The sequence below is a fragment of the Stegodyphus dumicola genome, chromosome 9 (assembly GCF_044657685.1).
Source record: "Stegodyphus dumicola isolate Sdum_Otavi_A_Nest chromosome 9, ASM4465768v1".
Lineage (NCBI taxonomy): Eukaryota > Metazoa > Arthropoda > Arachnida > Araneae > Eresidae > Stegodyphus > Stegodyphus dumicola.
Genome location: NC_140776.1, coordinates 19,376,218 through 19,392,086, shown reverse-complemented (window position 1 = coordinate 19,392,086; position 15,869 = coordinate 19,376,218). Strand labels below are relative to the sequence as shown.

Genomic DNA, 15,869 nt, shown 5'->3' with positions numbered 1-15,869 from the left:
CCCTAGTGTGTTTTACCATAATAAACTAAACCAAACTAATCAAAATTCAGAATTAGTGTAATGAATGATACCAAAGTACCATATGAATTCAACAGAAAAAATCTGAAAGCTTTCAGATTTTATATTGCAGAGTCTATGCCTTTTTGAGGGCATTCACAGTAGACCCTACATGGAAGACTGCGTAGCTTATAATGTGATGCAGTCGCTAAAGTCAGGTACCAAGGCGATGCCCTGCCCTGTGTGTAACAGATAGGAAAAGTTTTGGGTATATCTTTTCTTGTGCTAGCATAGTCGAACGAATAGATGGCAGAAATTTGGTTAAGTGAAGAAGTATAGAAATAAATGTAGAAATATCGCAGTCTTGTAGGTGATAGGAATTATAGGCATGTAGAGTCGAATATTGAAGTAATGCATTCTCGCTATGTCTTTGAAGAACAGATACTACAGAAGGAGGTTTCAGTAATCTTTTTATTTGAACTAACGTAACAGGATGCACACACTTGGTGCTCACAATTCACCACCACTTTGTGGCTAAACTAAATTGAACAGATAATAAAAATGTAAACTCACAATAAAGTATGATGCTAAACGACTGGCTTTTTAGTTATCTAAACCTCTAAATCGGCTGCGCACAGCAAAGCCGAGTATAGAATATCTATACAATCTAATGAGTGTCTAACAGCAACTAAAGAGCTATTTCAAATACCCAGCATAATCTTGGGACTAATTCCGCTACTACTCCTCACGAGCTCTTGAAACCGCAGCTTAAATACCGCTTCTGAAACACATTTAGATTTTTCATATCGCGTCATTAGAATTTACGTTCCGCAAGAAACTGAAATCAGGACGGAAAGGGAATTCGAACTAGAAATAATTGATTAAAATAAAATAAGGTCTTTAGAATATGGCGCTCAGTTTCCGGTACATAGTCTCGCGCGCTGGATGTAATTTTTTTTTTTTCGTACAGTGTTGCCGTTGCTCGCTTAAAAATCGTAGCCTTTGTTAATAAAAAATTCGCTAAATTTTTAAAATATATTAAATAGATAATGAAACGAAGTCCAAATTTGGGTTTGCATATTCGAATGGAGGACTATGTTATTCAAAATTTGCTGGCTCCAGGTACCGTTGTTTTTTTACAGTGAGAGAAACATACGTACCGTCTCGCAGATTCTTCACTATTTCATTTCTTTAAATATAATGCAGAGATTTAATATTTGGTGGCAACAATTTGAAAAGTGAAACGTTGTTTATAGTGGACGACGCAAAGTGCCAAAACGAAATGAATGGATTTTCTGAGCAAATTGCCAAAACGAAATTAATGGAACTTCTGAGCAAATTGCCAAAACGAAACTAATGGAGCTTCTGGGCAAATTGCCCCATTGGATTAATAAAAAAATATTTAATTTTCTTAAGCGAATGGGTTTCATATATCAACAAAAATAAATAATATGTTCTTATGCGATTATAGTTTGTAATTTATTTTTCCGTCTACGAAATTTTAGCATTATCTTTATTGCTACTTTCCTTAAGACTAAAATCAGATATTGTTTTAAACAAGAACAATGCAATGTGGTACATATACTTTACATTTAGTAACTTTTGCAACATCAAATAACTTCAAAAACGAACATAGGGAATTGCACAAGATTTTCAAAAGACAAAAATGAAGGACATAAATTAAACTCAGCATGTAGCCAATTTCAACTTCGAAAAAATAACAGAAATAGAGAACTTGTCAACTCCAGATGGAACGTAAAAATTATTGAGCAAGAGCAGAATAAATATTTTTAACCAAAATATTGCAACTGCAATGTTCATCTGCCATTGTTACATCTCAAGGGACGGCAGGGGATATTTTCTGATTCATTGTTTTTTCCTTAACTAACTCAGCTCTCCTAATTGTCTATATTTCTTAATATATTAGCTTAGAAAACATTTCATAAATTTAATGATATTTCTTTCTGTTCAGATATCTTTAGGTTAAAATTAATTATAATTCTGCATTCTAAATCCCATAAATCAATTTCAGTAAAATATTCCATTAATATGCATTACGAAACAAATAATATGTCTGAAATATTTAAATTAAAATTTACATAAAAAGATCTGACGTGGATACTGTATAACTTTCTTTTACAGCTTAGTGAATTATAGACATTATTTGCTGCACTGCATTTAAATTTATTTCCTCGAATTTAATTACAGATATAATTTTCAATTACGGATACATATTATTACAGACATACAGATTCAGTTCTCACTTCGCGGCAAAGCAAAAATACACAAAACTCAGCATCCTCACAATAAAATTATCAAATACAGAACAACTTAGAACAACAAATGAGCTAAAAACAGTTGAAAAACAATTTTTACAATTAAATTTAAAGTTTTTATGCAAAAACACACAATACGTCCGGTCAACAATATGTAAGAGCGGGAAGATAAAATTTTCGGTGCACAAAACTCAGACGGAACTATCTTTTCGTACTATTGGGCAAAAGGACACCGAAGTTGGTGTACCAACTGACTTAATTCACTATTCTGCTCACAGTTTCAAATGTAAACAAATAACACCCACGTTAAGGCCTAAAGCCACTTTTAAATTGTTGATAGTTCTACCTCTATCGCATGCAGAACTTACTAATTAACTAAAGGCATAAGAAAAATATAATTCAGTCTCTTTTAAAGCAAAACATGCGCAGTTTTCCAACATATCCGAGTAAAAACACAGATGTCACCGAGCTGATCTGAGTATATATATATATGTAATAATAAAATTCCATACTCAAGAATACACTTAAAATTCTAACTGTATGTTCTTTTCATTTTTAATGGTGACGGTCTCTTATTTGAATGTACGTGGAATTAAATCCACCGCCCTGTAGTCAAGTTGTTTTTCCCGCCTTTTGTACACGTACAGTTATAGAATGTTCTGGAAATATTTAAAACGAACTGGAATGGCTGACGAGGCTGACGTCATTTCTTGGAAGCTCCGCCTTTCCAGAAGCTATAAAAAGACTCGCAAAGGAATATCGGGGGGTTTTCTTAAATGTCACGATGCAGTAAACTTCATACAAAAAGTTATTAGTAATTCTTTTTTATTTACTCCGGAGATCTTAATTGTGATTGCTATTTTCTCCTGAAATATAATAAATGGATCATGTTTTTAAATCTTATCGTCTGATGATTTAAGCTACGACTACATCTATGATTCTTCACTAATCTATTTATTCCGGACAAAACCTGGTACATCATATATATATATATATGTGTGTGTGTGCGATGGCATCGTTCATTATAATCAGATGACGCGACAAGCTGTGAAAATAAATCTTTTACTTTTCCGATGATAGAAGGCAGACGATTCCGCCATTAAGACGATGACGCGATTAAAAGATGTTTGAATGTAAAGGCGATTTCTTCTCTTCATCTGTAAATAATCCCATCTATTTCTTCTACGTATGTAATTACTTTGTAGTTTGTAGCGACTATTCATATTTCATTAAATATTAAAGTTTTACATAAATCGGACTAGTTTATTAGCCCCTAGACAACCACATCGGAAGTAAGTTTACAAACATCATATTCCTAGACAGTAAGTACCGATTCTACAGATTTGGGTGCTCAGGCCGGTATGAGTCTAGGAAGAAGCATTATGAATATTACAAAATAAGTAAGTTTTGTTTCGATTATTTCCACATTGTTACTTCTAAGAATAGTGTTCTATGATACTGTGAATTAAGATGACTACCTTGAATTCTATTCCTAGAATTTCAAATTCTTTAAAGACTGGGCCTACTAAGTCAATTAAACTTTTACATCAAATTGTGTTTGGAACTTTGGCTGATCGAAAAAATAGAGCTAGATTTCGTAACTTTTGCGGTTTTCCATCTGATTTTAATATTGAAGAAACAAAACAAAAATTACTTAAAACTTTTACTGCAAACGATTTTATTTCTGTGTGTAATTTGTTACACCTTAATTATGATTCAAATCCTGATGAAAACTGTGATTTAATATTGAATAGTCTTTGTGATTTTAAGCTTTTAAAATCCGAAAGTGATGACGATGATGAGTTATCTGAAAACGAAGGTGTTTATGATTCTGATAAAAATGATGATATTAATTCTGTTCTGTCAGAATCACCTCCCATAAATAACTCAATGAATGAAAACATTATAATGCCTAGCAATATTTCCTTACATTTTCGTGATATTTTAGAAACTGTTTCTGAATTTAATGGCACTCATACATATCCAGTTGAATCCTTCATTGGTGATTTAGAAGAATCTTTTAAATTATTTAAGTTATAGGAATTACAGAAAGTTGTGTTTGCTAAAAAATTGCTTACTGGTTCTGCTAAAGTGTTTATTAGGTCTTTGAAAGGTATAATATCATGGGAAAAATTAAAAGAAAATCTTTTATCTGAATTTGGTTCTAAAATAAACAGTGCACAACTTCATAATTTATTACAGAAACAACACTTAAAACCTGGTGAATCACTTTCCGAATATTTAATTGCCATGCGTGAAATAGCCAGTCGCGGTTCTGTTGATGATTCATCAATTCTTGATTATGTAATCAATGGGATACCAGATCAGAGTAGTAACAAAATTGTTTTGTACGGTTGTAAAACTATTTCTGAATTCAAAGAGAAATTAAAAATTTATGAGAAAATTCGCGTTCCAGATACGAAGAATAAGGGTTATTCAAGTACTAACACACAAAATAAAACACGCGCTGTACATAGTAAGATTAAAGAGCCAAGGTGTTATAATTGCGGAAGTTTAGGTCATAAGTCTAATTTTTGTAACAATAAGAGTAAAGGATTTAAGTGTTTTAAATGCGATTTGTTTGGACACAAAGCCGTAGATTGTTCGAAAACATCATCTAAAAATATGCAAGATGCCAAAGCTGTTACTCCAATAACTCAGACTTGTCAGAAAGAAATGCATAAAACTGTTAATTTGTGTAATTTGCAAATTGATGCTTTAATAGATACTGGTAGTCAAGCAACGCTAATCCGAGAAGATGTACATAAGAAGATAGGTTCTCCTGAACTTAAGTCGGCAGAGCTACAGTTAACGGAATTTGGCAACAAACCTATAGAGAGATTTGAAGGTGAATTCCAAATTGATGGTTCTTCATTTAGATCAAATATTTGTGTTATCGCAGAAAACAAGAAATCTGAGAAAGATTCTGAAGAGCAAAAAAATGCTTATTGCAATGGAAATGGTTCTGAAGAAGAATTTGAAAAAGTTGTTAATTATGGTTTTTTACTTCCAAAGCCAGCCACATCGGAAGTAAGTTTACAAACATCATATTCCTAGACAGTAAGTACCGATTCTACATATATATATACGTTTGTATATATATATATATATATATATATACACGTTTAGTGAGGTCGATTGCAATAAAAAATGGAGGTGCACTACTGCATTTTATATCATTCCCATATACATAATTTCAACGTTATACGGCTTTATACGGCTAATCGTTTTTGAGTTAGCGAAGATACATACGTACGCACGTTCGTACAGTCGTCAAGAAAAATATCCATTCTAATTTCTTTCAAATACAGTTTATGGTTTGTTTGGAAGAAAAAGTTCTTTACTTTGTCAGTATTTAGAGTTACACAAAAAAAAATCTTTCAAATGGATTCGAGAGAGGTCGAAATATGTATTTTCTTTGAAACTTGATCCCCGAAATTTTTGGTAATTGCAATACTTCCTTTACTTCCTACAAAAAAGCAAAAGTGGTATCCATTATGACTGCAAATTTTAAAGTGGATATTGAGACAGATGTCTTTGTGCACAGCTTAAGAGTACTTATGAAACCCAAGCGGTCCTAAGTTCGATTCACAACTGAATTGCATTGTTATAGCTAAGTTAATTACTATGAAATTTGCCATAGAATTAACTTCAATAGTGTAAATAAAGTAAATAAATTTACTTGAATAATTTAATTATATTTTATGGAAAATGAATTTTGCAAATTCAGTGTCTTATTATAAAATAAAATCAAAATTCTTTCCCTCTTAGAGGGAATGTTAACACACTCGAGCGATAATTCAATAAGGTCGTGAATCAGCGATTATAATTAAAAGCAATGTTATCACTAAATAATGTTTTGTTAATCAAAAACTACTTACTATTAATAATGCAGAAAGAAACATTTCTTCAACTTCGATTAATAGTAATATTTTGTACCTTCTGCACATTTACAAAAATCGGCATTTTGGTTACCAGCTTAAACGCGCATAAAATCAATGTTAATGCATCCTTTTATTCAAGGCATTCAAAACCAATTATCCCAGAGAGCTCTTTACTGAAGGGCATTCTCAAATATAAAATCAATTAAAAATCACGACTCGAATTTTAATTTAAACGTACGTATTCGAAGACATCGTGGAACAGCGAGGATGAAACTAATTACAAGCGGAGAGAGAGAAGAAATTTTAGCCAAGGAAAACCGGAGCAGTGGAACTTCGGACAAATTCTAATGAAAAGGACCTTTCGCAGATCGTTTAAATTAACGTCGTCTCAAGATAATGCAATTAGTTGATTTCTCCATTATATCTCTCGTTGCTCTCAAAATGATTGGATGCCAGAGGCAGAAAAGACAAACGCTGCAGATATTTGACGGAACATGTATTTTGTTCCAAGAATTTTGTATTAAATTGGGAAAAGCTTCAGCCATGGTATGCAGCTTCATTAAAGGAAGTGAGTTCCATTTCTAGATTTCATTTTTTTTAATCATAACTTAATTTAATCTTCGACAGCTGCATTATTGCTGAACCCTAAAATTGTACCATCTCCAAGTAAAATGCTACCGGAAATTATGAACTGACACCATATAAATTACAAATTTAATTGATAAGAATGGCTTGGTGTAAACTGTGTAGAGTCATTAGGCTTTTCTTTTTTGACGCAGTAGATATGAAAAATGTGCAATGCCCTTGTCGAGACCTCGAACCCTGGACCTCTCGAATATGCGTTGAGTACGCTTCCAATTCAAGCCCGAAGGCATGCGTAAAGGAGGGAGAAAATACCCTATATATTACCTCATTTGAAAGGCGACTGGAAATTAGTAGACCCAATCGCCAAATCTTGGTGGTGACGAATTATCATGCACAAACTTTTTCGTTCGGGCGCCACTTGCCCACTTGATAATTCTACCAATATTGCATGCAGAGCTAACTAACTAATTAACTTAAGTCATAAAAACCTTAGCCGTAACATAAGAAAAACATAATTCAGTAACTTTTAAAGGAAAAAATCTAGACTTGAGCAACGTATAAGAATAAAAACAGAGATCACCGATCCGCATAAGAGGGTGCGTATATATATATATATATATATATATATATATATATATATATACACGCAGCTCAATTTTAACGATTGGACATATGTATACGAAATACAGAATTGCATTGTTGCGTTCCGTGAACTTGGACACGCATCGAGTATGCTTCCGACTACTCCACGAAGACATGTGGAAATGAAGGAGAACATACCCTATAATTATAGCAATTTATGATAAAATATGTTCAAGAAATATTAGAAATAAATCTTATACTTTTTACATTTCCTCAAAATATGGAAATTTCCTAAAAGTGTTTGTATTGCTGTTGTGCTATGCCCAACGGTACATTTTAAAATTTTATTTAACGAAAATCATCTATAACTTGATCAAATTAATTATTCCTTTAAAGAAATGAAACGTTAGATGAGAGTTTGCTTATCCCACATAAATTATGAATATACAGAAACAGAAGAAGGGAACATGACGTTCAGGCTTATCTTCGATGTGTATAATCTTTTTAACTCCCTGTTCTTATGTATTACTAGTAGCTAATCTCTTGCTTTTGCAGTCAATGAAGATTATTTTTAACATGAATGAATGAATGAATGAATGAATTTGTTCCTACTTTACGTTGATGTTGTAACTTTCTACTGTTTTAAGTATGTATATACGAGTAAAAATACTCTGCATGATAAAGTGGAATAAATAACGATAGTAGACATGTGGAAGTAACATGTATCCCATGGAATAATAAAGAAAAACATATCCCACATATTTCCTGTCTTTAGAATCAACACTTTGTTTTATCTTGTTATATATTTGATTTGAATTCTGATGTTTGCAAGTTATCCGTACTTTTATTCTCATGCTCACATATTTTTTCGTATTTTATCTTGTTATGTATTTTGTTTGTATTCTGAGGTTTGCAAGTTATCCGTACTTTCATTCTCATGCTCACATATTTTTACGAATTTTTAAGATAGTTCTGAAAGAGTACGACGTATTAAATACACTGGTTATCATAAAATAAGAAAAAATCACAAAAATAGCGATAACTCCTTCAAAAGTAAGCGAAACCGTGTAAAATTTGAATATGTTGCCAAGTAAGAGCAGCTGAATAAAACTGCGATATGCAAATTAGTGGCCCTGCACTCAGAATACGTCATCTGCGAGGAAAATAAAAGTCCATGTTTGAGACTAAGCCCACATATTTCACTGTGACAGTGACATCAGAAATCTGACGTAGCCAATTCGTAACAATGACCTCCAGGCATCATTTGCCTGCAGAACTACGATGGAGAGCCATTGGGAGACTAGAGGCAGGATAAAGTCAAACAGAAGGGCCAGATGGCTAAATGTGAATTCTTCTGTGGTTCATAGACTTTGGAGGCGATTTCAAACCACAAATTCAGCCTCTAAGAGGTTCAGCCAAGAACGGCCAACTGCTACGACGAGCGTCGATGACCGATATTTGACATTATGTGCACGCCGGAATAGAACCGCTACACTTCTTAGGTCCTCCCTTGCTGCAGCAACCGGAAGGTTGGTGTCAACGTCAACTGTGCGTAGGAGGCTTCAGGAAGGTGGTCTGTAATCGAGGCGACCAGTCATTTGCGTGCCGCTCACGTCACGCCATAGGAGGTCTGTTTGCAGTAGGCATGACAACATGTCTACTGGACGCCTGACCAATGGAGGACTCTTTACGGATGAGTCCAGGTTTAGTCTAGAAAGCGATAGTACGCGTTAATTGATATGGAGAGAACCTGGAACCCGTTATCATCCGTCAAACGTCCGTAAAAGAGATGCATGCGGAAAGGACAGTGTTTGTGTTTGGCCGCATAGACCTCCATGTCTTTCCAAGGGCAACCGTGAATGCTCAGATTTATAGAGATGATATCCTTGATGTTTATGTGCGCCCATATGCCGGAGCAATAGGTGACGATTTCCTTTACAGGACGATAACACAAGATCACACAGGGCTCGCATCGTAAATGATTATCTTCAACAGGAAACAATTATGCGCATGGAGTGGCCAGCTCGATTCCCGGATTTGAATCCTATCGAGCACGTTTGGAATGCTTTAAGGAGACGTCTAGCTGCTCTCAATCCGACCCCTCAGACCCTTGCCGGGCTTGAAACTGCTTTGCAAGAGCTATGGTTCTCGCTTCCTTTGGAACTGATAGACATAGAACTGATAGAACATAGAACTGATAGAACTGAATGACATAAACCAAACCAGCTCTGATAGTATTGATGCATCACGGTCAAGATTCACCTCCGTCGAGAAACTGAATAATTGCGAATATACAGCAAAGAGATTTTCAATCATAATTAAGAATTGTAGCAAGTAATGAGAACTCGTATATTGGCGTTTCAGGAATTACGCCTCGAAAATAATATTCTCACTAAAGTGGATTGGATTGGATTGGATTATTCAGTTATCTGCCTAAAGGAGGGATGCCTTCGTGGAGGACTTTCTAAGGGAAACTGGCTAGTATACACGTTACACATGGGGTAAAACCACGAAAACGCCCATCCAGCCAGCCCGTTCGCAGGATTCGAGCCTCGGACCGAACTACCAGTGTTCAGCGTCTTTTCCGTTCGGCCGCTGTTGGACCCTCTCACTAAAGTGGAAGCAGAGCTGTCGAGTTGGTGAGTAGAAATTGAACATTGTGACAAACAACTGGTGAATTGAAGAAGTAAGATTTTATTTCTCAGACATATATATATATATATAGAGAGAGAGAGAGAGAGAAGAAGAAGAAGAAGCTGAAAACGTTCACTTACAATAATTAAAAGCATAACGCATCGCTGTATGTGCTGTATTGCTTCTAGAGGCGATCGTATTCCATATAGAAGGTACTTTTCCTATAGCAAAGTGAGTCCTTCGATTTGTTCATTTTAGACATGTGCTAATTTCTATACTACCATCTTTGTGTGGTAATTTCTTTTTATGTTATTTGATACCTTACTATGTGTTGTATATTGTGGGTTAGTTTCATTAAATTCTACATGTAACGTTTTCAGTAATCGGGATTTTTGTGATTTTTCCTTAATTTATGATAACCAGCGTATACCCTCTGTACTTTCCTAAATAAGCTTAAATTTATGTAATTGTTTTACCCTTTGGCAGCTTTCATGTTTTTTTTTCGTGTTTTTTTATGTGTATGTGTGCAATAATCTGAGACATAAACCAGAGACTGTATATATATATATATATATATGGGGGGTAAGCCTGTATATTTCTTTTTTATGGCTGTATCCATAGTTTAGGATTTTTATGACCACGGAGCGTTTTCTCGTTAAAGACCCGAAACGTTCAACATAAGTAAAATTGCATAAAACGTCAAATAGGCGATAATGGAAATGGGACTCAAAAATGGTTTTATTCTTAGAGCTGTGCTGCTTTACTCGTCGTATAACTGAATTCCTAAGTTACTAATGGTAACATTCATCACTGATTTCAATCCTAGTTGCCTAAAACATCGCCTGCTTCTATTTATATTCGTGCTTTTGTAGGCTTTGCAAAAGAGGTTTTGTTATTAAGAGTTAAATATTAAGTCATAAAGAATGACTACAGTCGTAAGTCTTTTAGATGATTGATACTTATTATTAGATTAGTATTTATCATTAGATTTAGATATCTTCAGCATGCAGAATGAGTTGCAAAAAATTAATGCATTACACATATCAAAAAATAAAATAATTCACAAGATGGCTTAATAACAAAAACAGGTAAATAACTGCAATTTAAATATTGTGAGTTTTGAAAATCTATACTTTGGTTAACACTTCTGTACACTTTACACTAGAAACGAATATGGGAATACTGTTAGAAACATGATTAAACACTACCTGACAAATTTTTGCCGCTATTTTATATGCACCTGAAACTTGTCACCTAATGAACTGTGTATTACGAATCTCTAATAGTAGAGTCAACCAACGGACGAGCGGTAAAATAGCTAAACACTGGTAGTTCGGTCCGAGGTTCGAATCCCGTAAACGAGCTGGCTTTTTTGGCGTTTTTGTGGTTTTCCGTAGGTGTAACGTGTATTCGAGCCAGTTTCCTTTGAACGTCTAACCACAAAGGCATCTCAAATCTTAGGAAGATAGCTCTCAAGGCTTTGTCTTAATGACATAAACAAAATCATCTTTGATAGTATTGATGCATCACGGTCAAGATTCACCTCCATCGAGAAACTCAATAATTGCGAATATACAGCAACGAGATTTTCAATCATAATTAAGAATTGTAGCAAGTAATGAGAACTCGTATATTGGCGTTTCAGGAATTACGCCTCGAAAATAATATTCTCACTAAAGTAGATTGGATTGGATTGGATTGTTCAGTTATGGCAAAGCACACGAGGGCTATCTGCCTAAAGGAGGGATGTCTTCGTGGAGGACTTTCTAAGGAAAACTCGTTAGTATACACGTTACACATGGGGTAAAACCACGAAAACGCCCATCCAGCCAGCCCGTTTGCAGGATTTGAGTCTCGGACCGAACTACCAGTGTTCAGCGTCTTTTCCGCTCAGCCGCTGTTGGACCCTCTCACTAAAGTGGAAGCAGAGCTGTCGAGTTGGTGAGTAGAAATTGAACATAGTGACAAACAACTGGTGTATTGAAGAAGTAAGATATTATTTCTCAGAAACATATATATATATATATACATATATATATATATATATAGAGAGAGAGAGAGAGAGAAGCTGAAAACGTTCACTTACAAAGTTTGCAATAGCTTAGTAGAGAATGACGTGTGATTTGAAAATATCACGCTAAAAGATAATAAGAAATAAAGGTAAAAGCCTGCTACTTTTTTAACGATTGGAAAAGCAGTGATGTATTTAATGGAATAATTTTAATATAGCTAGAATTAGTGTATTTGCATTAAACAGAAAAAAAAGTTTATAAAAACTTTAGAAAACAGAAAGAGATAAAGAAAGAAAAGAAAAAAGAAAACAGAAAAGAAAGAAACTTCATAAGCTATTTAAGAGAGTTTCTGAAAAGAGTTAGTGTGTAAACTAGTGCTCCGAATTTGATCTATTGGTAGCAAATGAGATGAAAAACTAGAATCAAGGAAATGCTATCGAAATACTGAATATGAAGATTATGAAACTATTTTGCGGTGCAATAAAGCTATTTTCAGGATATTCATGACAATCCAGGCTGTTTTCAAATGAACATAAGTATGAGGAAAACTTGTTTTTTTCTAACTGCTCTTCAGAATTAAAAGACAGTCTTCAGAAATATGCTAACTGATTAATGTTTTCAAGACGTGTTTTCTCTTGTATTTACTTGTGTTACCTTTTTACAACTGAACGCAAAATTGAACAACTGCCGCATAGGTTAACCACAATATGGTACTGACAATGTTCTATGCAATAAACCCATGTTTATATTCGTTGTGTTGTGTGCTTAATGTCGTTTATAAAAGTGATCATGGTTCTTTAGTAAGTCAAACTCATTATTTAAACCAAGGGCAAAAGTGGACATTAGTCTCAAAGAGGTAGGCAAAAACAAACGGAAGTAGCCCATAATTTTTGAAAATACCTAAAAGTGTCATATCAAAATTTGAAAACCGATTTTAAGCATGATTCAGTTAGTAGACAGTTCGGTCAAGGTTGTTGTGACTAAACACTAAGACAGCTGTATAAAGTCGAGACATAATACTGTTTTACTGTGAAATGCTAAGACATAATACTGAAACAGGCTCTAGGTGTAATAAAAATACGGTGGTGTGCGCAATAAGCCAGATATACTTGATAAACGTGCAGGATGAAAGAAATATAAAATAAAAGTAACTTACCCCCGCAGGATGACACTTTAAATAATGTGAATTAAGTAATATTTATTATAACTTGATATCATCAAATTTTGAATTAATACCAGCATAAATTAAGTAAATATCGCCAGACAGAAGCCAATAACCGTGATCGAATAGCGGTTGAAAGAAATAGTTCTACCATTCTAAATCCTAACCTTTCGTAAAAGAAACGCGTAATATTCCAATCAAAGTGAATCTCAGTACATCGTCTTTAAACAAAGTGTCATAATAAAAATTATCAAATTTTATAACGGAGGAAATTGAGTTGACTGGTTATGCCAATATATTTTTGAAGAAACACAACGCGAATATTCGTATCATCAGGAAAGTGTAACACGTGCACATGAAGTCCTTTTGAGGATATTTCAAATCTTAGAACATCATTAATTTACTGCAGAAGTCAGCATCTAGATAATTTTAGTTGAATCTTCAATACCAATTTCTATTTTCTAGGAGAAACGCTCTACAACAATATGGAGATGGCAGTCGAAACAGGAACGAAAAGAACAAAATGGCATACAAGCATCATCTAGGGAGAGAACGAACAGAAGACCGTCCTACACCTTCGGAGCCCAGCAGCGGAACGAGGAGAAACCGGTTGTAGCCGTCAATTTCGCTCTGTCATTGAGCGGTCGCTGTGAACAGACTTGATGTTGAATAAATGTGGAGGCTTGCCTGCACTAGGTAACATTGTTTTGTCAAAATGCGAGAAACATACATACAGTTATGCAAATTCTTCATTATTCAATATTTTTAATATAATACCAAGCGATAATAGTTGTTGGCAATAATTTGAAAAGTGAAACGCCATTTATAGTGAACCGCCAGAAAATTCCAAGACGAAATTAATAGCCCTTCTGGTCTAACCCCCTTTGGGTTAATAAATTTTAAAATATTAGAAAAAAGGTAATTATCTACAAAAGTTCATAAATTAAAATAAATCTACCACTCAATTGTAGTTCCAAGCCAAGCAAACAATGCGGAAGCTGAGAGGAAAATGACGCTTTACCTGGCCAAATTCTTTAAATACAGTAGAAGGTAAAATTAAACTATTAAAAACACAAACATATAACCTTCTACTTTGATCAAATTCTTAATTTCTATTTTCAAAGCAAAAAACCTATCAAAAATCTTGGGAAAACCCTGCCAACCTCATCTTGAAGCAATAATAGTTAAGTCATCATGCCATTTTGAGTTTTTTCCATGTTCCTTTATTAAAAATATTTTCTACCTCGCTAATATTCGAAAAATAATCAGATGGAAAATTAAAGACTTGTTCATTCCCATGTCACAAAATCCCAAGAACTCCTCCATGTACAGCATTTCACGTGTTTGTAATTAACAGTCTGCAGACAGATGATGAAAAGAAGTATAAACAAAATAGTTAATTAAAATATAATACTTTAATCCTTACCTTTCTTCAAAAAAACAGTCAACATTCATTTCAAAGTAGATGAGGCGAAGCGTTATGCAAATCTTTCTTAACAGGGAGAGCAAAAGTTAATTTAAAACTCAGAGTATTTTTAAAACAGTATTTTTCATTTCATATGTTTTTGCATTGCAACTCTTGGAATTTTGATTTGAAAACATACCGTGATGGTTCAAGTTATGATATTTAGCCTTGCTTATAAAATGTTCAATTTAAGAATTTATGCTTGAAATGTTATTTTCCCACTTAGACGATTTCGACATTAAAAGAGATAAGAAAAACCATTAATAAGAAAAGTCTTATTATTGGTCAAATTCCTAAAACCAATGGATGTTGACAATTCCGTCATGAATTAGATGAGGAAATCACTTTTAATATCAAAGACAGCATTTAAAAGATTATTGGATGATCAAAGACATTTCCCTTGTTTCATCATATTTCTGATGAATTCTGAGTATGATTCAGAGTATGATTGATTCTGATCATACTCTGAATTATATAAACAATAACGGTACTATTCTGTTTTGAGGGCCGTAAAAAAATTACAGCAGAAATGTATGCGCAAAAGCGTCAAATCTAGCAAACGCGCCCATTTAAAACAGCACGCCAATTGTAGCGTAAGAGCTGATTTCAGATTGCGTAATTTTATGTAGTTCTATATTTCTTAAGACGCCATTGAAATACTAGTTTAATTTTTAAATCCTTTTTTGATTTTAAATCATTTTTTGATATCCTATGGATTTAACAATTTGGGAATTAGTGGGCAATAGAATTTTGGATAAAGTGCAGAATCATCCACTGCTTGAAGCGATTTTAAGAATTGCACATACTCGGTATCCATGTGCACATCGATCTATTTTCACTTAAAAAAAAAAAATCTCAGAATTGCACAAAAATGGCACTGCGTACATCCTTTATCTATGTACACATCTATTTTCACTTAAAAAGTAAACGAAAATTATTGACAAAAATCCAATTGTTTTTACACTTGTAAAAAGCCCACGAAATTCCTTGTGTCAAGTAGCGTCTGTCGTTGGCAACAGCCTTGAGCACCTACCAGGTAACAGTACGATCTGGCTCAGTTTCGCCCCCCCCCCATTTTGGTGGGGATCGGGTGCGAGGGTCTCCCACGCCTCTTCCCTTAAAGCAAACAACATGAGAGGACTTTCCGCTCACCGCATACTTAGAGCGCCGCCCTGCCGCACTGACATTATACATTTACAAACACCCAAGCCTTCTCCGGGATTCGAACCCGGGCCCTTCAGCACAGCAGCCAGCGACGCCAACCACTATACC

The 15,869-nt window shown here is 34.3% G+C and overlaps 1 long non-coding RNA gene across 1 annotated transcript in view; it reads left to right on the top strand.

The window, feature by feature from the left end:
• Positions 1-13,814, top strand: part of LOC146995307 (uncharacterized) — a 77,101-nt gene extending 63,287 nt beyond the window's left edge. The window contains exon 2 of the long non-coding RNA XR_015042940.1: positions 13,598-13,814. This is a non-coding gene — a long non-coding RNA (uncharacterized LOC146995307). The remainder of the gene's footprint in view (positions 1-13,597) is intronic.
• Positions 13,815-15,869: the final 2,055 nt, after the last annotated feature.